Consider the following 23741-nt stretch of genomic DNA (forward strand, 5'->3'; position numbering starts at 1 on the left):
CGTTCTCAGGTGGCCGCGCATTCCGCCAAGATAGCGGCGGCACGCCGTTTGAATAACTTTCGGCAAACTATTCGCGCGGGCATTTCTCGTCTGAGCGTAATTATTGCGAACGGATTCCATCGAGAGCGATCGAGCTGCAAGGTCGCTCTCGATCATTCCACGATTCTGACGCACAACGTTTCGCACGTACGATTTCCACGGGTTGTGCACGAGGGGCAGGCATGCCTTTTCGGTGACGAGAGCGACCAAGTTTGCGAAAAAGGTGCAACGTCCTTGAGCGTTTATGTACACGCGGGAAGAACTCGTTGGCTATTTGGCTAATCGAGCAAAGCATATTATATTGTTATTTGTGAATCAATTATCTATCTAAATTGGGAGCCTAATCTATGCGATAGATGTAGATAACGCAATGCTCCAACATGTGATACAAGATTTTGAAACGGTTGAGGAATTTTAAATAACGTTACTCGAGACTCGCGTTATCTTGGCCAGCTTAGAAAGGGGAGGGGGGAAAAAAAGTGATCCGAATTAGAATCGTGTTGCGTGAACATGGTGCGTATGGTGATTAGATTAGAGACACGTGTTCATTTGATTAAGAGCAATTTAAATTTAAACAACCTCCTTGATAACCTTCTTAAAGTCTAATGCAACATGCAACAAATACTTTACAAATTCAACGATTTGACTAAACTGTTCCCCTCCTCCCCCTCCCCCATACAAATATTGCGATAAAACGTGCTTGTCACTTAGAATTTCAAAGATGTTTACAGAGGTTGATTAACTCTAGACACCTTACAACATCTCGACAAATATTGTCGTGTGCAAATGGCGCCTAGCTCTCAAGATATTACTTACATATACGTATATCTATCCATTCACGGGAGAAGATTGACTCGTGTCTCTGCATTAACAATCACGATCTCTATCTCTTCAATCATGTATTCAATCACCATTGATGATCTATGTCTATACGAGCTATTTCGAATGACTGTTAAATTTAAAATCCTTTCGAACAAGAATGATTAATTTCCAATCATTTACGAGCGTATTTATCGAAAAGATAATTATTAAGATAATTTTATTATCAAATTTTGAATCGATTCAAATTCACTTTGGAAAATTTCTCTCAAGATTCTCTTTTCACATTTTTGCCCAATGATTTCGATTCGAAAATTCGGCTGGAAACCCGAAGAAGGAACCCGTCCCAAAGAAGGCTAAAAAATGCGCGCGTGCATATACTTTACATGCATACGGAGTACAAATAGCTCGGAGGATGAACGTTTCCAACTTTCCACACCCTGCCTGCATCTTTCATTTCACCAGCCACGAAGGTTAAACACATCGTAACGTAGTGGAGGAAACCGTTGCATTAACAAACAAGCCCAAAATTGTTGCAGGAATCGGCTGGGCTCCGCTGGGAGGGAAGAAGCCAACGCGATGTACAACTGGATTAGGCTCACCGGGGGTACAATGGTGATTAACATTTACGAGCCGTGTTCCGACCACGAAAGAGTCACACATCATCGTTTGTCTGTATACAGAAACTGGACTACGGTTCCGTTCCACTCATTCCCGCCTATTCCACACTTCCTGGAGCGAAGCTTACTAGTTTCTGGCAATTAATCCAAGAGATCTATTATATCGTTCGCGGGGGGAAAGCCATCCTGGATAGATAGCTCGTTTCGCTCGTTAATTGCCCTCGAGGAGGGTTGAAGCGTTTTTTACGAGATGGATTGGTGGATTGAATTTGAATCTGCATGAAAAAATAATAGGCGAAAAGAGTGGATTGTTATTTTCAGAAAATCGATTTATTTGGAAACGAAACTTCCAAATAATCAGTAATGTATAAAAATATTGTTACACTCTGCGTTCATTTTTCCATGAATTATTACAGGTTACATATGATATATTCGTGAGATGTCTTTGGAGGATTTTAAAGCGAATGGTTTGGTGACGATGACGATTTTATAAAGGTTTTTATTTTTTTAACAATCTCTTCCCTTCGATAAACTTGACGTTTATCGAGGATTTTCAAAAAATGTTGAACGAGAATCCAGAGATAAAGATAAAATTGTTGGAAAGTCGCGTGATTATAAATTTCGTGCGAGAATTTCCCGGGGAGAAATTTCACTATGAAAACGGGTAGATTGAATATCAGGGAACAATTAAAATTATCCACGGTATATATTTCCACAGTAGTGCGGGCAAACGATTTCGCGGCTATCAGGATTATCTTATCAGGAGGGAATAGCTTTTGCGCTATAATGTTTCTTGAGACTTTTTCGCCTCCACGTTTTAAATTCCATATCGATCCACGATATTATTCGTGCGAGTCTTATTCGATTGAATAATATAAAACGTGTATTTTACATGTCGTCTCTACGATAAAAATTACTAAGATCAAAAAAAAAAAAAAAAAAAAAAGTAAAACATTTGCCTTACTTCCGTAACGCTAAGTACATATTTCCGTAACGTTATGCAACACTTTCGCGGTAATTTCACTAAAAAATTAGAAAACCACAAGTTTTTTGCGATCAAAACAAGGACAGTAATTTGAAGTTTTTTCTATGCTTGCTCTTACTTATTTTTTTTTTTTTTATAAATATGTCTGGTTTTAATTTAATCGAGAAGAAAAGATATTAATAATTTAATCGTTTAATATAATATCGTATTTGAAAAGATGAGAGTTGTTTCGTCAAAAAGAAATATACTTAACATTCAATTATTAATCTCTAATTGATTATGCTAATCTAATTGATCCTGCATGTAATCGTGAAGAGATTAATGTGTTAAATTAATGCAAATAGTATATTAGATATATAAATCAATTTTAATACAAATGCTAAAATTTTAATTCTCGCAACGCAATCTTCATAATATGATAGATATTATCTATTTCTCAACTCTATGAAAAAGTATATTATCTATTAATTATATATATACGATTGAATTTCAATGTAAATTGATCAATTTCCATTTAATTAACTTCGATTTAATACGCAAGTATTACACTACAATCATTAACTTTTACTATCATTTTTACCAAATTTTTAATATTCCTTCGTCACTTTTTTCTTTCAAAAATAATCAAAATTTCATTAAAATGAACACTCTCTCTAGAAATACAATAAATAAATAAAAATAAAATAAAAAAGAAAAACTCACTGTTGAACGAATAAATGGAAAATCAATTACACCTTATATATATATATATATATACATATATAGATATAGATATAGCGAAGATAATCTCGATTTTTATAATGTTTTTATTGCCATGAATTTACTACGATTTATGTGGTATATACTTGTTCACGAGCGGAATCGCGCTAAGAAAATTCTCAATACGACACGATAGATATCGAGGATCATGACTCATAAAACGATTTCACACGATGCCTCGATAATTCATCGCGAAATTGTTTAAACAAGCCGAATAATTTCGTATAGCCGTTCTGAATACAACGATACGTATACAACGTCAATTCGAGCATTTGTGCGAACGTGCGTAAAATCAAAATGGCGAGCGGAGCCACGATTAATTATTTCACCTATGTAATTTCCATGGCGATCATATCGTCGGATAACCGCGATTCTTCCTCTAAAATGCTGTATTATTCCAGACATTCCTCTGTGAAACGAGAAAATCGTTAAAGATATAAACGAATCCTCGAGAGATTCGTAACGGTTCAACCTTTTAGAGAATTCATCGATTCGAATAAACATTCCATTCAGCTTTTTTTTTTCTTTTTTATATATATAGCAGATATAGATAATTACGAAAGATAACATGCACGATACAAGGTTTATTTAGTTTGTATTTTTATCTATCGATGTAGAAGCAATCATTTTGTCTCCTTTTTACCTGGAATTCGTGCAATTTTAATTCTTTTTAATTCTCGTTTGGAATATCGCAGATATATCTACGATCGAAAACGCTTGCTGAAAGCAGTCGTAATTAAGCGTTAATAATTCTTCCGCAAATTACAGTTATTACCACGAGAGGAAAGAAAAGATGGAGTTGAAAAATGTAGCTTATTCATTCACTGGGGAAAAAGAGGTACAACTTCTTGTCGAATATTTCCTATCGAAATTACAGTTGGTTTCGATGTCTTCTAAAGTTTTTAAGCGTTTCTCTTTTTCGAGACGTTCGATTTTTAAAAATTTACTTCTATTTGGACTATTAGATGTTCGAGATTAAAGAATTTTAAAATATCTTCAAAACGATATTCGTGCTTTAAAATATTCAAATATACCGATATTCGAGGGATTTTCAATTTTTTTAAAATACGAGAGATATCTATTAAATTGTACGAGCAATCGAGTTGAGATTGAAGGAATATATTGTAAAACGAAATTCTATCTCGGTTGTTATTCAAGAGATGGAATCGAATAATTAGGGCATGATAAGCGACGAAAATTAGCTATCTAGTATCAGGAACACTTCAGGAACAAGTTTGGTATAGAGGATATAGTGGATTAAATCGAGGAAGAACTTTCCTTTGATTCCTGTTCCAAGTAAAGTGAAACTTTCGAAGACGTGGAACGAAACGGAAACGTAATTTGAAACTTAAGGAGGTTCAACCCTGTCAGATATACTTCCATGGCCACCCTTATAAAAACTAAACGTTTTTGGTTCTCCAACAAAAACAAGTAAAAAAAAAAAAACGGGGATGATTGTTTTAAAAAAAAAATTGTTTTTCAATCATATTTCATTCCTCACTTTCTTAGTTGTCAAACTGAATATTATCGATTATCCAATGATGTGAAAAATGTATTTGAACATATCTGAAAATATTTAAAATTTTGATAGATGGAATGGTATCTAAAAATGATTAATTTGTTCTTTATAATGCATTTTCCCATTATGCATTCTTTTTACACAACATTAATCGATTATAGAAAAGAGTTTCTTTCCCAATTAATGCAATTAAATTGTCTCATTTAACAATGAATCATATCAAAAACCGAGAATGCAAGCCATAATCGAGAACAATCGTTAAAATCACGCAACACTATATGCACCATAATTTTATTCTATACTTCGTTTCATACTCGAAACTTTCAAGTCGTTCCAAGCTTCTCTTAGAAACCTCTTGAGGAAGCTTTCCTGGTCGTTTAATGTCGCGACTATAAAAAAGAAATCATGGATTATCACGAGTCGTTTAAAGACACGTTCAACCTGTTCCTCGTGTTTTCGTTATCCGAGTATAAAGCGGACAGTTATTAACGTTAAAAGCTCGTTGCAAATGAAGCTCGACAGCCGGCCTACGACGAGCTATCGATAGTTATCTTCCACGAAATTGCAACGAAACTTTTCCACGTTCTGAGACAATGAGAAAACTTTCTCGAATCGACTTCTCTCTCTCCCTCTCTTGTTACCTTCCTCTTCTTTTTTCTTTTCATTCTCTCCCCCCTCCTTTCTTTTTTTTTTTTTTTTGGAAAGTAGAGATGGAGGCAAGGAGATCGCGACGTAGACAGAGCATCGGATATTCGAAATTTCCGTGAAAAGTTTTGCGCGCATGAATTACCGAGCTGAACCACCGACGGATGCTGCTGATCGCTCGTTATCATGCATGCAACGCCCGTTGAATTTTAACGTGCTCGAAACGAGAATCCGACGAAAAAGTTTGATTAAGTCCGCGGGTAAGGTGATTCGTTTGTTTTCGAAACTTGGCCTCCTTTATCGGCCCACTTTAAATTTCATCTCAGATTTACTTTACGTTTGTATTGTATGGGATGAATTTTCTTTTTTAATCTTCTCTGGTTGGAGCAATATTAATCGGTCAGAGCGATGTTATTTCTCGGTGTGTTTGACAATGCAAGTTGATAATCCAAGTTTATAATGTTACGTAATGTAACTTTATTTCTAATATACGCATAGGTATAACGTTTAAATGGTGAAATTGTTTAATTAATTTACAATTAATCACACATCACCGCCAGCCAACATGGCGTTGGCAACATTTTGACTATCAAACACGTTAAATTTTAAAACGGAAAATCTGTTCTCGACTAATAATCCAGTCTAAACTTTGCATTATTATAATGTGTATCAGTGTTTCGAATAATTAATTTTCACTAAAGGTTAAAATTTGATCACAATTCTCGAGTGATACTTTTATAAAAAATAATGGAATTAGAATCGGGAAAAGATGATGTAAAAGTTTTAAAATGTTATTATAAATTTACAATTAATATTTCTCAAGAATAATTATCACCAATATTACACGCATATATTACAACGATGCAACGAATAAAATAACGGAAGAGTACAAGAGCTATGGAACAAAGAACAAATTTCAAGTATTAAAAAAAAAAAATCATCCCCGTTTGTTCGTTAACAACAAGGACAATGTGTTATCCCCGTCAATTTATTAAATTGAATCATTTGTAACGAATACAATCAGTGAAGTCGGACAGAAAGGATGCGAGGTGAATCATCGTTTTAACGCGCCACAGATTGTTCGATCAACCGATCGCATTTAAAACTTCCTGAATATTTCCGGCCGATGGATGTTCGTTAAAGATTCATTTAACAGATAGCATAGAGCGGGGAACCTACATTGAAACGGTTGACCCGCGTGCGCAAGATCCAATCTTGGTAAAATTTTCCAAAGAGAGGTATAATGACGTCAGGTGAAATCGGTTATATATCCGTCTTACTTTTACTCAGAAGAATAGAAAGAAATTAATATTCGATATCGAGATGTCCAAGTTTAAACTGTCATTGCGAGATATTTTACTTATGAGACATTCACACGAATACGATAATTTGGTATGGAAAGAATTTAACATTGGATAAGTTATATTCCAATGTTATTTAGAATCTAAAAATTTTATTGCTTTCTTCTTGAAAATCTGAAAGTTCAACATCACAAGATTAATCAAATTTATCATTCTTTTAAAAAATATTTAAAATTTAAAACGCTATGATTGATCAATCAAATTAATTAAGCTACTTCGTTCTAATTGTTAAATATTTTACCTACGAATCTACACACAAATACAGAAATATAATTAACAACTTTATATTGAAACCAATATATAAGAATTTAAGAATATTGAACGATCAAGCAATTTATTTATTTCTCACACGCGAAAAAGTTTAAATATTAGTTTCTAACAAGTCTCAAATGACTCGCCCCTCGACGAATGAAATCGTTTAATCGACGCGATCTCCATTCACAGAACTCTAAACACTTATTGTCCCACCGAAAGGCAATTATACCGACTCCCTTCGAGTTTCGCGCGTAAAGTAAGTTGGGATCAAGTTCATTGCGAATGCCACGCCAACGATGGCAACAATCGATTTATCTTACGCGATTATACTTTTCAATGGATCGGCGATTATGCAATAATCTCGTGGCGGAACAAAGATTTCAGGGGCAAATTAACACGCGCATATCCAATTGTTCAACGCGTGTATCATTTGAATGGAATTAAACACCGTGAATATATTCCAGACGCACACAATGAACGCGAAGCAATCTTTATTGCGTTAGCTTCTCGTTTATTAAGCAGCGTGGCAAGCGATGATTCTGGAAATGGAATGATTAAGACAGAGATTAGTCGTTGAATTTACTTTTCCTGACATACACTGTGATTCAACTGTGTTTCGATTGATGAAAGGCATTTCGTTTGGGAAATTTACTTTGTGTCGTAAAAAATTTATTTTCAGGTGAATTAAAAATTAAAATAGAACTTTTAAATTAAATTTGGAAATTTATAATAAAATTTTCACGTATTCTCTCTGTTGACGTATTTATTTGCATGATCAAAGATTAAAAATAAGATGATTAACAATCATAACGTATCGTCGAAAGGTTAAAATGGGTCAATGAGCATCGTCCTTTGAAACGAAAAAGGGAATGAATTTTTTTTTTTTTAACGCAGAGGAAAATGATTCACACATTCGTTAATGTATGATTCACGATACAGAGAAAGAGGATGATACTTGTACATGTAGATAAGCTTCTTCTTTTTTTTTTTTTTTTGCTGGAATCTTCTCAGAAGAGATAAATTCGAAGATGGTTAGACGATATAAAAGAAACTTCTATTAATCTTCGAATGTTCGAATCGATCTTCAACGACTCGATTTTCTTTCCTCTCCAATTTCTCCTCTCCTCGTTCATTCTTTTTCATAAATAATGAAAAAAAAAAAAAAAAAAAAAAAGTTCGCCACGGCTATATTATTCGCAAATTTACATTATCTTCATTCACTTTTCCCATTCAAAGTTTTCGATCATCGCTTCCGTTTTACGAGGCTTCCGTTTTCTATCCCTTCCACGGCCTTCCTCCACGGACAAAAGCGACAATTTTCTTCCACGTCTTCCCTGCACACGGATAGCTTTTACGAGCAAATGCACAGTTTACGATGGCGCGCGGAATTATTGCATTTTTCTCCTCTCGTCCATGCCTCTCGTGCCTTTTTTTCTTCTCTCGTTTTATCATTTCTAAAGAAATGCTTTATTCGCGATGAAATTGCATCGAGAGCCTTCCAAGAAAAGTATTTTTACGATCAGCCATGACAGCATTTATGATGGACAGAATCGTAGACACGGAGTCAACCGACCATGTTGTTTCGAATTTCTATATTTCGCGTAAAATCCTGTTCCGCTCTAACCATTAACCATCGGTATAAATACTATTTTTTTTTCTTTTTACTTTCCTCTTTTCCTATTTTCTCATTCTCATTCTTTCTTTTCTTTTCTTTTCTATTTTTTTTTTTTCGAACAGAGAGCTTTTAAAACACGAGAGCAGGAAAAAGTCTAGAAGCAGCGACGTAGAAAAAGAGGAAAAATTTGCATCCCTTGTGTTTCGGGAGGTAAAACATTTTTTACGGGGCAAGTTGGTTCGGTTCGAGGCTTGTCGACAGCTTGAAACGTTGAAAAACTACTGAAAACGGTGGCCTGGCTATTCACGGCCTTGGATGGAACGGCGACGAACTATGAGTCCACGAGGAGGAGGAGGAGGAGGATTATGGTAAAAGGCTGTGTTGGACGACAAATTTGAAACGACCGCGTTCAAGCGGCCCGGATTAATTCGAATTAAGGGGACTACTTGCACTTTCCATGGCACGGTGTCGTAAAACGTTTGCAAGATAAAGATCACGAGATGGAATTTATTGGGGGAACGAATTTTAAAGTTGGTGGAATTTTTGATTCCTAACTTTTCCTTCTTATCTCGCTTTCTATAATCATTGGCTTCCGTCACTTTGATGTTAATCCATGTACGCAAGTTTGAAAAAGATTCTTCGATTAATAATTATATTATTAATCAAATCAAATTTGATAAAATGAAAAGTCTAAAACACATATCGATAATAGGAATGGAGTTATTGTTAATAGAAACTATACCATGTGAAATTAAAGGAATTATCAAATTATCTGCAAAATGTCAATAATCATGCGTGAAAAATCTCGAATCAGGGACAGCGATGCCTGTCATCGATGCCAATACGAATTTTTTTTTGTACGCATTGTCGAAGAGATATGTATGACTAAACTGCATTGTAGTAAAGCCCTCGATACCCGTCACAACGAGAAACGAGAGCGCATACGAATCTCGAAAACCACGTTCCCAATGCGTTAAGCACAAGAAAGCGTCAAATAGGTCATGCTTCGTTATCTTTCTTTCGTTCGTGTCCCCAATTCTCTCCATTCGCACGGAATATCAAATCGATTCGAGGAACCAACGACAAGAAGTTATCGTCAAAAAAAAAAAAAAAAAGTAGAAATAAAAAAAAAGAATAAAAAGAACAAAAAAAATCCTGCCTTTGTACGCGTATTGTGTCCTCGATAATCTAAAAAATTTCCCTTGATGCGTATTCAGCAAGGTTTTCTCTCAGGTAAGCGAATATTTTCGGAGCGCAAGTTCACAACTTTCGAACGAAGAGCGTAATGTCGTAGAATTATGTACAGGGTGTCTCGAAACGACAAGGGCGATAGAAAAAGGATATGTCGAAAAGGGTAGCAACGAATAATGAATAATAAGTAGAGAACGTATAAGGTTTTCTTTCAAGCTTAGTTTTCCAATTTAGATTAAATATAATACGCGTATTATTCCACAGCTCTTGAGAAGAAGCAAAAAATAAATAGTAGAATGAAATTTGTCCGCTCGATTAAAATTCAAAAATATTCAATAATAAAATTTGACTCTACCGTTCTCCATTTATGAAAATAATTCACTCCGACCGAGCTAATCTTTTCACTTTATATCATGAAAACCTTTCAAATTCTTAATTTTACTTAAAAAAAAAAAAAAAAAAAAGAATCTTGAAAAGATACCATTCCTCTTTTTCCTCTCGAACCGCATACCCTGAGACGCCCTGTACATCACGAAACAGCGCATACGTCACTCGATCCAACAATGTCAGCAATACGTCGAAGAGGAAACGGTGGAGCGATAGGTGATGAGGGTGAGAGAGAGAGAGAGAGAGAGAACGAGCGAGGGATAGGCCGAGGGGATAGAGTGTCGGAGAAAGAGAGAGAGAGAAAGCGAGCGCAACGACTTCCGCCGATCGATTTCTGCGCTCTCGCGGTTAACTCCCGCGTGCTCCTTTATGCCACGCCTTCCCCCATTCGATATCTCGCTTCGGTTATCGACTATTTAATCCCGATCGATCGAGATCATCCCTCCTGTCCTGCATCGATACTCGATCGCTTCTCGATTAATCGACGTGAAATTGATATCCCCCTTCATATAACCTTCCGATTGTTCCGTGACACCCGTTTTCGGGCTTTCGAATTAATTGGTTGCGGTTTCCTCGTGAAGTTTGACAGTTTTAAGATACAGCGATAAACTGCAATACCGAACACCGTATCTCGAACACCGTGATCCCAATGTCCGCGGTATCTACAGTTTGACTCGATGGGGATTATATTTTGGTATAAGGAATGTATAAGGAATGATCTATTTTTTTTTTTTTTCTTGAGAGATTTTGGATAAGATTTACGTTCGAATTTTAAGAGGTAAAGAGATGTACGATCGTGTTTCGTTGTTAAAATTATAAATATAGGCGGGTGTGTTACGAAGAGGTATATAATGTAGTAAGAGCGAAAGATAAAGAGAGTTGTTACGAAAAAAATCTAAGTTTGGTTACGACGTTAATAACCGAGAAGAAAGTTTATGCTGATATTACAACCGTGTAATATTTTCTTACTTTGTTACCATTCAGGGAATAATTCAGGCTTCCATTAGGAGAGAAAACATACAGCAACGTTCTATATGCACTTGCTGCTTAGCGTGAATAACGTATCAACGAAGCTGTTAAGCTATTGAAAATGTAACGAGAGAATATTCAATGTTTTCGAACGAAAGATCGAGAAACACGGTTCAATGGAATGGAAGGAAAATTTACGTGTATTAATTATACGCGTAATTAATGCATCGTTAAGAGAAAAGGAAAAAGAAGAATAGAATTGAAATATTTCTTTCAATCACGGATTAATTATTAAGTGTACGAATTATCGAGAAAAATAAATTTCAACATGATATTTAACAATAGGAAGGGGGAAAAAATACCAAGAAAATATTTCCTTTGAAATTGTTTTGACATCAATCGGACGAATACGATGCCTCTCATTACCGAATCGCGATTGTTCGCCGATCGATTCTTCTCTGCGAAACTCGAAGGGGAAATATACGCGATCGAAGGAGGCGCGGCGATAAGGAGGTCGTTTGATAAAAGTGTCCACGCTTCCAGTGAAACGAAATTACAGAGAATGGAAATGGAGGAAAGGGAAAACTTGCCGCGACGCTATTATCCGCGTTACAGAGTTAAACCGCACCCGTCGCCTGTTACAAAGATTCAAAACGTCGATGCTCCGCGGCGAAACTCCCTTTGAATTCCCCCTGAATTTCCTTTCTCCTATCCGAGCGAAACGACATCGTGAAAAATTCCACGATTAAATAATTCCTCCCGGAGTAGACATTTTCGATGTTCGAACGTATTTCAAATGATTCTAATCTTTCTGTATTAGTTGGATAGAAATGCGTTGATGAAATTTAAAGAGGTGAAAGATGAAAGAATTTTATTAATAACAATTTACGGTAACAATTGATGAACTATCTATATCGATCTATGTCGATTCGTCAAAAATCTCGTGATAGCTCATTTCCAAGAAATTAAAAAGTTCCATTAAAAATCTATTCTAAATCTAAAATAACATTTTGCGATTTTTGCCTAAGAAGATTAAAAAAATGCTGCTTTTGAGATGAAAGGATCACTCTGATATGATACGAATAAGTGACAGCAAGTGTATGTCTCTAAGAAACACTTTACAACTCATAGGTTGGGGATCACTGTTCTATCGCACGACTATTGATTTAACTGATTCAATATCTCGAATCATTTCACGCTATTCGATCGATTGCCACTCGCGCGTCTGTGATTTATAAAATTTATTCAGTTGGAAATTGAATTGACTTTAAAGAAAGAGGATTTAATTTCCTCGAGATTAAAATGCACAATGATATTTTAATATCACACTGATTCTGAGTATTTTAAAATTTATCACGATACCTCGTTCCAAAAATCAAATTTTTAAATTTCAAATTCTTTTTCAAGAATTCCATTGATAATAATTCTTTCGAATATCGATGTATTACATTCGTTCTTCCTATTCCCTTGGCAAGATGGAACGAAGAAGGAACGAAAAGAAAGGAAATCACGAAGCGCGACGCAAACACTGTTTAAATCTTCAAAGGCGCTTCTCTATTTCGGCGAAAGAATAAGTCTACTTGGGATCCCTTTCAGTTCTTCATATTATCCTGGCTCTGCTGTCGGGCGCTTCGAGGAACCAATAATGTCGTTCAAGGAATGATTACGGAATGCAAATACCGAATCGAGTTCCTCAATGGGAATGCGAGTCGGTTCCTGGAGAGCTCCAGGTATCGATTAAAATCTCCGAAACAATATGACGTATATATATATCGATCCTCACATTTTATTTTTATGTTAAATAGAACGCCGAGAGCTTTCTACGAGCGAAATTTTAATTATTTATCTTCGATTCATCGGGTTTAATCAATTATATTTTTCTCTTAGAGAATCGATCGCAATATCGATCGCATGCTTTTTTCATAAAAGTTTCGATAGCAAATCGAATTCTTCGCGAAGACGTTGGAAAAATTATATCGTGGATTCAATTTTTCATGCCTACTTTCTACTTAATTCCTATGCATGCTGCTCCAAATTGTCCCTTTTATCATCCCAAAACCGTTCCATGAAATTCCAAATAGGCAATCGGGGGCACTGATGCATTACCAACCAATCATTTTCCAATTTTCCTCCCCATAAATTCAAAAAGATTGTCTTCGTCTAAGATAAACGAGCTCCTCCATCCTCAATCGTATCCTCGAAAAATTTCATCGATACCATATACGTACCCTAAAATCTCCATTTAAAAAGGGACCAATCCGAATTTTAACTTCCTAATTGATCGATATAATATTCTCACGAGTTCTTACTACGATTCAAAATCGTAATTTTTGAATCGTCTCACTTTCCTAGCAAATCTTTTCCAGCTATCGTGTCGATTCAGCAGTTCAAATTCACCTATTTATGCGAGCCTCCTCGTCCGGATCCCCTTGCATATTTCAAAATCGAGCCGGAAGATCGTTCGTCTCGAACGATTTAAGCCGCGATTCTTCGACTGAAAAAAATTCACAGGCAGAACGCATACAAGGTATAAATAAATATTGCCGTGAGCAGACGTATGAGGCGAAAACTTCGACGGTTTAAATCGTGGAGAAGAAAACTTTTTGTCCGGTGGAGGAGAAAAACGGAGAAAGAGGACTACATGGAGGAGGGATGCAATTTTTCGACCAGATGCCACCGTGTGGTCTTCCCAGTGGTAAACGCAACGATTTACAACGTTACCAAAGACGACTGCAGCATGTGACCGTATATAAACAGGACTGTCAGCCAGATGTTTGAGAAAATTTTTCCCCGCTCGACCTTTCCTTTCCCATATTTTCCATCGATTTTCCATTCGGATTTCCATATTTTTTTATTGTAAATTTCGTTCGGTGAACACACCGCGATTTATAGCAATCGTTTTCTTCGTCCCTATATTATATATTTCAAAGTTTGAAGTTTACATTTCGTATGAATCAACTCGATAGATAGATTTTCTTTATTATATTTGTCGCGTAGCGAGCCGATGTTATAAAATCACAGATTGTTTAAACTCGATCGATGAAACATCGCCTCGCATGAATCACCGATGCAATTGTTCTAATTGCAAGTAATCGATTCGTGTTTGGCGAAGGAGAATAAAAATATAAATAGAAAAGGGGAAAAGTTCTTCTTTAGAACGCGAGATAAAAGAATAATAATAATAATAATAATAATAATAAAAAGAGGAATGGAAAGTATTCCGAGAAGAGTAAAATAAAGAATAATTGCTCGATCGATGTAGCTTTGCCAACCTTCCTTCGCGCGTATATACGTGTAAATCCCGAGACATTATAGATACATGCACGCAGAGTGACCATCCAGAAGGTTGACGCCACGTGGCCGTTGCTCGCAATGATTAACTGCGACGGGATATACGCGCATCAGTGTATATGCAACATGCATGGCACGGGTTAAGAATTGACAGATCTCAAAAATATCTTTAAATAAGAAAGTTAAGGGAAATCTTTAAAAAATTGGAAAATTATTCCGTAAGAATTTTCCATGGATTAAGAAGTTTTAGTGATATGAAGATAGTGCATGCATCGAACAATATAAAAAGTAAAGAAGTCTTGCTGCTGGCAAGCGATGCATGCTTAATTAATTGTTCCAGTCATCCGTGCAAAGTACGTGTTTTTACGCAATTGCAGAGATATTTGATAACAATTTTAAAAATCAATGGGGATAATTTAGCTAAGTATGTGAAAGTATGTTAAATTAAAATGTAAATTACTATACATAATAAATAAGAATATCATAGATTAGAATATCAATTTCAACGAATTGTCAAGCAATATATTGTTTTGAAAATGAAATAACGTTCCAGGCACAATAGGTTTTGTAACAAATTTGTACCTGTTATACATCTGTTTGTACATTTCACAATCGAACATAATCCAAAAAAGAAGAAAAGTAGTACATTTCTTCTTCCATTTGCTACATCTAAAAGACGTATCTTTGTTACGTGTCGATCGAAAAACACGATATCGTATAATAAGAAAAGAATAAAATTTAATGAGAATTCAATTAGAAAAATTAAAATTATTCACAATTAGTAGACAATATATAATTCAATGTACTCTGTAATATATCTCACCGTATATAACCATACGCAAAGACATTCATTTCTTGTTAGACTCTTTTACTTCGAACGCTTTATGTACGAGATACAATCGCATCGAAAGTTGTTATTCGACCTGTCATCATTTGCATCGCCGCTATATTCGAACAATAAACCGATAAAATAACTCGTTTCCTTCGATATATTATCTTCAAATCGAAGAATTAAAATTTCTCTTCGTTAAAATATCAATTAATTTAAAAAAAAAAAAAAAAAAACAATTCTTCTCGAAAACTCCAACATCGAAACGCAAACAATTTCCCCCTCAAGATCCTACAAGATCTTCCTCCTGAATAGATAGGATGAAAAATCTTTCCCTCGCGAAGGAAAAATTGCACGACACCCGCGCGAAGAAGACGAATTCGGTCGCGTTTATTCAAAAAAAAAAAAAAAAAAAAAGAGAAGAAGAAATCCAACGTTTTAACTTTAATATTACTCGCGTTTTATGGTAATTACTTTCCTCAGCGTCCATTACGCCGCTCCGAGCCGGACGTTTGTTGCTGGATGCACGCGGATCCCACACTACCCGCATTCTGGGCCCGGGACTGTAACGCTGTTTGCGCTACTTTTTCTGCCCCGTTTTTAATTATAAAAGTTTCCCTTCAGCCACCCTTTTTCGCGCTACCCAGTTCACCGATCCCGTGCAACTTTTAAAATGCACTCACCGATGCGCGGCCTACCTCGTTTCCCCTCCCAGAAAATAGCCCAGCAATTCCCCCCCCCCACCATCTTTATTACGGATGATTTTCCGTTTCCTTTTCAAAAAAAAAAAAAAAAAAAAATTTTCGAGCGAGGAAATTTTGAAACAATGAATCGATGAGACGCTTTTTTATGTTATAAAAGTAAAGAAAGAAAAGAAAGTTTGGAAGGTATATTTATATCGAATCGAAGGCGGCATTCGCACAAACGTTTCTATCCAATTCTATCACAATTTATTCATAACTGCGAATCGAATCGTTTGTTGAATCAATTGTTTCGTGTAATTTTAATGCATGTATATATATATATATATATATCATAGTAAAATTTTTGAAAATATATAATATACATAGCACGAAATATCCAATGATATATCTATATCATAATTCTTTGATCACTGTGAAATAGAAAAGTGTAGATACAAATGTAGATACGGATCGATTAATAACATTGATATATGTAAAAAAAAAAAAAAAAAAAAATCGGAAAATCGTACCAGCTGTAACCCCATTAATCCGCGTTTTCACATCCTCTGAGCAGGGATACAAGGGATGCGTTGATAAACGGCATCATTTAAGCTCAAGTTTCTTGAATAATTACGGTAACGTGTCGAAGGCGGGTGTACAATTGCCGTGTCCGTGAGGTGTAATTTATTTGTGCCCCCTTTTCACGGGGGGGTAATTTTTCTTTTTATTCAAGGCGCGCTAGGAAGAGGCAGAGAGATGCAACATACCCGGGAGCGCTTCTGCATAGTTTGCTTTGCAATTCTACCGCTAAAAAGTCCCCTTGCCCTGGCCTGTTTCTCGCCTCGTGACTCGATGGCAATGAGGCCCGAAGCGTTTGCTTGGAAAATTCAACCTCTGAAAAGGGACGTCGCTATCGCGCACAAACCACGTCTCGCGATGTTAATTCGAAGATAATTTGCGGCGGAAACCGGCTCAAAACTTCCTCGTTTCCCCCTTTCTTCTTTATACGATTCTTGAAACGATTGTAAAGTTGTTTAATGTTACTTCTCACGTTATTCCCAAGTTGTAAAATTGTCTCGTTCGTCGAGCCATACTTTGTTCCAGCATTGGCACACGATAAAATTGTGATTTATTATTAAATATATTGCGAATGATCTGGCGTCAACCGTGGATAACTTTCTACGTAACAATAATTGTAAAAATTTGTCGTATAGAGATTCGATTTTATGTATTTCTGTGGAAAAAAAGAAAAGAAAAAAAACGAATTGTTGTACAAAAAAGAATTTCTTATGTATCGATAAAAATTATAATTCGTAAAATTTCGATAATATTAATGTAATTATGCGAGAGGATAACTTGATCGATATCGAGTTTTGAGATCAATTATCGAGCATGTTTATTATCTGATATAAATATTACACATTACGATAATAGATCTATTTGTACGAATTTCTTGAATATTAGTTTCGAAGAATCTATCTAATAAAAATTTCTAAAGACCATCCGTCCTTTTAAATTGTTCAAGATGATTGCATATACAAGCTCGTACAAGTAGATAATTGCATTATACAAAAGGATAAGGTCTCACGATACCACGGATGAATATATAATTTCAACAGGAATTCGAGGGAACAGATAGCACAAAAGGAGGAAAGTTATCGAGGCCGATAACTCGACGAGCATAATTCATAATTAAATTTCGCTCAAGCAGGTATTTTAAACTAAAAAATCCAGCTGTATAAAGCACTATATATATATATTTTTTCTTGTCATCGCCCTGTTCATATAGCACTATATATTTTCTTTTCTACGGAAGCGATATAGAAAGAGATGTCTTTTGTCGCAGCGCGCCGTGTTTCGCCCTCGGCGTTTTCCCTCCATGCTGGATTAACAGCGGTAGAAACTCTTTATTCCTTCGGGATTAGTCGCTATCCGGTTCTAAATTTGAAAACGTTTACGTAATTTCGTTCTGCTACAGTTGTTGCCTCGTAGCTGCCCGATAAGCCAAAGAGAAAGCTTGGAAAGAAGTTTATCTGGCAAGCTGGTTCCTCGACTCCAGCCTCCGTTACTTACTTCGAGTGGAACGAAAGTGATTTTCGATTCCGAATTAATTCCTCTCGATATTATTCGATTATTCCATTTTATAAATTTATTAGACGTAGAGTGGAAATGAAAAATATTTTTATTTCCATAAATATTTTATAGAAAGGTTTATCTTGTCAGATCGAAATATGGAATCGTATGAAAGTATTATTGAAATTATATGAAATTTAAGATATATTTTTGGATCGAATCGTTTAACAAATGAGATAATAAATGCAATGGCGTAGCCATTATATATAATATGACAATATTCCATATGGTAATTGTATCTTATAAGAAATGATAAACATATGATTTGTATATCATGTTTGAATTTATCTCTTTTTAAATTTTGTTTCATTATAAGTAATTTCCATTTTTTTCTACGATGGTAGAAAATTTTGTTTTAAAATCATTCTGAAAAAATATTCTGAATAACATCCGATAATTGTGAATAAATCGCAAAGCAAGAATTTAAAAAGTTGTTTCGAGCGTTTAAAAAAAAAAAAAAGAGAAACAACTTATCCTCAAGTCTAATCACTCTGAACGGCTATATGACCATATTACTCGATCAATTCATGCCTCGATTCTTTTCAGCTCAGATTCGAGGCATAACAAGCCTCGAATAATTCGAGTACTTCTCTCGGTTCAATAACGCGAGTTTTGTCAATCTCGAACACCCCCCTCGTTAAATGGCCCTTGTACTTTAAATATGGAATATATGGATAATCTTGCCAATCGACGTTTTAAAGAAAAAAAAAAAATCTCAACTTTTCTCTTCCTTCTCTTCCTTGAAAACAATGAATTTTAAACTCTTTCTCCGCGTACTTTCAAGAATTTCTTTTCCATTGTTTTCATTACGTAACCGAAATTCTTAACATATTTCCATCTTGAAAGCAGTAGCAATTATAATATTCTTCCTCTGTTTCACTAGTTTTTAACCGATCGATAACATAATCGTTCTTTCTTTCGAATAGATTGATCACACGATGTGTTATCGAATAAATCAAAAAGAGAAACATTGAAAAACAATGTTTTATCGACAAAATAGAAAAAAATATCCAACACGTTGAGAAAGATACGATTTTTTTACGAAGTACAAAAATAACTGATAATACGGTCGCCAAGCATCGTAAGCTGGCCGTCTCAACGAAAGCGTGCTACGCGTCGTTTCGTAAACGGCCGCCCATTGCTTTACATTGCCCATAAGCTGGATGAAAAGTTGGCGATGCCTGTGCGCGACGATACGTGGACAGGTGGCCTTTAGGGGTCAGAAAAAGCACATGCGTGACACGTCCAGTTTGGAGGCGGAACGAGTTTGCTCGGATAGGATCTCGGATTTCCAGCCGCGTTTTCAAGGGTGAAGAAGCAAGGAGACAGACGAATAACGGGCATCAGGAAGACTTCCACTCGGTCAGAGCCCGATATCCCCTTTGTCTGGAAACGTCGGCTTTTTTTCCATTCCGTCGAGGCTTGAATAGATAGGCCTCTCACCTTGCATACCGATCGTTTGTTTAAGTCTGAAGATGCGCCATAGACCGACCACTGGCAGCTTCACGTATATATAGCGATGCATCACTGCATTCCAATGAGCCACTCGGCCGTATTGCCGATTCAATAATGCTTCCGTTCGATTCAACCACGAAACGCGCGTGCTCTGCGAGGAACGTGGTCGCGTGTCACGCGAAAATATCTCCACTTTTTCGAAGGGTCTTTGCTCGTCGAGTGCAAAGCACGACAGACCCTTTCACGATCAATCGGCAATTTATAATTAAATAAAGCGTTTCTCTTCAACAAAATTATTTTTTCCGATTCTTTTCGAGATCCTTTTGTTGATTGGATGTGTTTACGATTTCGAGTTGTAATTAATCGAATGGTGATAATTATGGTTGCCACGTATCGATTGTATCCGGTTGACCTACGATAGTTACCGGAAGAACAAGTTGCGTTACGAAGATGGTGTTGCATTAAGTTACTAGAGAAAGTGTGTTGGTGTACGAGGGTCAAGGATTTGACTCAATCGCTATATTTTAACCTTCAAAATCTCTGGTTGGACATATTTTTGACAATTATTTGTTTATTATTATTATTTGTTATTTCGTATATTATTGTACTCGTATGTAAGTAATGTATTTATCCTAATTTTTATTTTGTATTTGTATAAGCAAGCTAAAAACTATAATCATTATTCGTGTAATTTTTTATTGAATTTTAAAAGTGTACAAAATGATGTAACCCGTAATGGGATAATGATAAGAGATATAGTAAATTTTAAGTATAGATGAATATAGATTATAAATCAAGTGTAATGATACGTAACTACGAGTTGAGTGTACACGATGACGACTTTGCACGTGATTTGAGTTCATTAGAAGCGAAGGGTGAACTAAGGGTAGTAACTATCGATTGGCCCAATTATTCCGAGTTAGTGACGCGTCCAAGTTTAAACTAATTGTTTTTCTTTTCTCGTTCATTAAACTTTTTAGCTCGTAGCATTCGTTCAACTTAATAAATGATTGAAGATTATATCAATTTGCTATTAGAAAATAGCGAAAATTGCGTATTTCCTAGCATTAATGTTGTTAAATTTATAAATTAACAAACATTATTACTGAATCAAATACACAGTATAAATATTCATAAGATAACGCATAGATTTATATTTGACATTATATTAACAAGATTCTTATTAAAGAATAAACCTATTATATCATTTATATTAGCTAGGAAAATTTAAAGCATTAATTATCGTTGAAACTAAATAAGCTATCAAATGGCAGATAATTATCTCGAACCGTTAAATGATCAAAATGAATCGGTCATGGGTGTATTTAACTGGCTATCTGTAATTTAAGCGATAGATAACAAACTATTTTGTTCGTTACTTAATCGGTTAATTATCTTTGTCGTGATTTAACGAATTGATATTACTAACACACGTCCATTCCTATCTGTGATAAATGTGTTCATGATGGACGCAAAAAAATTATATTTCGATCGAAAATATAGGTTTTCTTCAAAACATAGTTCGATAAGTTTGAACTCTTCGTATAATAAATAATTTTTCGCGTGCCGTTTATTAAAATAATAATATCGTCGCGTTCTAGTTCCATTGAAATTGACACCACTTGCAGTTGGTTATTGATTTAGAACATCTCGATAAAGAGAGCTTTTACGTCAAATAAAAACAAACAGATAATTTAATATTGCGTATGAACGAATACGCGAATATATGTGTAAATTTTCTATAAGTTAATATTGATTTTTAAATTACTGTAAAATCAAAAATTCAAAAAACTCAATTCGAAATACCAGTATATTACTGCAATATATACAACTATACAAATTAAGTACCTGCTCTCTTTTTTTTTCAAATTTTTGTTTGAAAAAACTATTTTGTATTATATAAAGGAATATAAAATTTCATATGAGAGCTATGATCATTGAAATATTAGATATTTCGTGCTTCGTTCCTTATTCAATAAAAACAATAGATAATATCGATTTGTCTTTTTTATTTGTGTTTTTATTTCACTCTTACTTTTCTTATTAAACATCCGATTCTTTGAAACAAAGAAAAGTTTGCGATCAAAATATTATTTATATATGTACTCATTATAGACTCATTAAGGGCAATCTAAAGCGTTAAAAATAATAGAAATAAATGACGTAAACAATAAATATAACAATTTCTTAGATCAGATTATTTTCGAACGTATTGTCTTAAGAAAACTTTCAATATATATAAACACGTAACATATATGTTCAAAAGAAATCTAAATAAATAAAACATTTAATCAATTTTCTACAATAAAATTTCTACTATAGAAAAAATTAACAAGATTAAAATGCAGGGAATACTACTTTTGTTCAATTGAAAAAAAAAGAGTGAGAAATAATACATGAAAATATTATGTCAAGAAATGTATCGTAATGTGATATAGTTCGCTAAAATATGATTGTTTGTCGAACCAATAAATAGGTTAAGATATTACAATTTCTCATTATGTAAAAAGTCACTCGGAGAGTGAAATTTATTCTAATGATAGATTATCGTACGCGTTGTGGTTTTTCGATTTCCACATCGATCGAATATATTAAGACTATTTTATTGACTAACTCTACCAATTTTCAAAAATATGCATAGATCAGATTCGTCAATATGAAAATAACGGATAGAGTGATTAACAGTTAGCTACGTTTCTAACCTCTAACACCTTTAACCTTTGTCTATCTAATCTAAGACTAATGTAATAAAACTAATGTAATAAAAAAAAGAAAGAACATATTGCTGTTGATTTTAGGAATATTAGAAATATAACATGAAAATAATATCGCTGCGTCATTATTATCACATTGTTATATAAAATATGAATATTTTTTCCCCATAGAGATAGTTAAATTTTACTTTTTAATATAAAATGAACATAAAACAATAAGTAATTTTTTATATAATATATTCATAGAAACAAGACAATATGACAATGTGACAATGTGACAAGTCTCATTATTATAATTCGCGGTATACCAGACAGCGAATCTCCCCTTTTGAATATCTTTATTGCACTTACTTGTCATTCTCACACGTTTCTTTTCAGCAACGGTTGCCGGCGCGCTCGCCTTGAGAGAGGGTGCGTTTCATGAGGTACCCGCATAGTCTGACGCGTTCTTCTCAATTTCTTTGAATTTTTCTGTAGCTACACCGAAAATCCACCCTTGCTTATAGAGAGCATGCACGCAGACACGTAACACAACGACGTCACAGGAGACAAGCATGGAAAGAAGCATACACACCCGCATGCGATCCCGTACAAACCGTAACCTTACACGAACGTCGCGCCAAGTGTGTACTGTGTATCGATCCCGAGAGTACACACGAAGACGACTCTGAGCGCCACCACATTCTCTCTATCCCTCTTATCTCGTGGGAGAGGCGCTGTCTCTTGTTGTTGCTTTCGTTAGAATGCCGATGGTTACTTAAACTTTGTATATATTTTGAACATAAGTAAACAAATCATTGAAACTCCGTCGTACACGATACTGTTTCCATGCAACATCGACTAATAACGAGGACAAGAATAGTTTTTGCGCAACGATTCACCGGCTTTGTGTTATAATTGTAATTGTTAAACAATTGAAACGATATATTTCTATTATTACGTATTTAGTTATGTATTACGTAAAAAAATTCTCTTACCTTAATTTTCAGTGAATAATCTGAACACTAACACACGACAATGCAACACACACTCCACACCCGACGAAGGTCCGAGCTCGACTGAAAGCCTTCACGGAGTGGGGTGGCGCCACGACCAATCCCAACGTACTACCACACAATTTCATCTTTCTCGTAAGATGTACTTAGGTACAGTTCGCTTCAACGAATTATTTCGTTCGAAATAAATATCGAGAGAAGACTCTTGATGCTCGGTATATTCTTCGATTAAATGTATGATGACATTATTCGTTATTCGTAATTCAAGCCTCTAATCATACAATATATATCGAATAAGAAAAATTTCGTGATAATCCACCAAATTGAAACGATTTATTTGAGCAGACCGTGCAATATTGAAACTACTTGAATCTTTCTGGCCTACTTTGTAAGCGATATATTATGAATTTCGATATACATATTATGAATAGCAATATATTTCATAGTTCATGCTTATAAATTTGTTGTATTTTATAT

General features: G+C 35.0%; 1 protein-coding gene across 5 annotated transcripts in view; it reads right to left on the reverse strand.

Moving 5' to 3' along the window:
- tty (tweety) overlaps nt 1-23329 on the reverse strand; it is a 42841-nt gene extending 19512 nt beyond the window's left edge. For 4 of the 5 annotated variants that reach the window (XM_012491974.3, XM_031919135.2, XM_012491975.3 and 1 more), the window contains exon 1: nt 23247-23329. The gene's annotated coding sequence lies outside the window, so the exon portion shown is untranslated. Of the gene's footprint in view, nt 1-22620; nt 22902-23246 lie in introns of those variants that run through there. The other variant, XM_086913191.1, reaches the window with a different exon arrangement.
- Nucleotides 23330-23741: the final 412 nt, after the last annotated feature.

The sequence above is a fragment of the Apis florea genome, unplaced genomic scaffold (genome assembly GCF_048593485.1).
Source record: "Apis florea isolate Af1SG1 unplaced genomic scaffold, ASM4859348v1 contig_3496_pilon, whole genome shotgun sequence".
Classification (NCBI taxonomy): domain Eukaryota; kingdom Metazoa; phylum Arthropoda; class Insecta; order Hymenoptera; family Apidae; genus Apis; species Apis florea.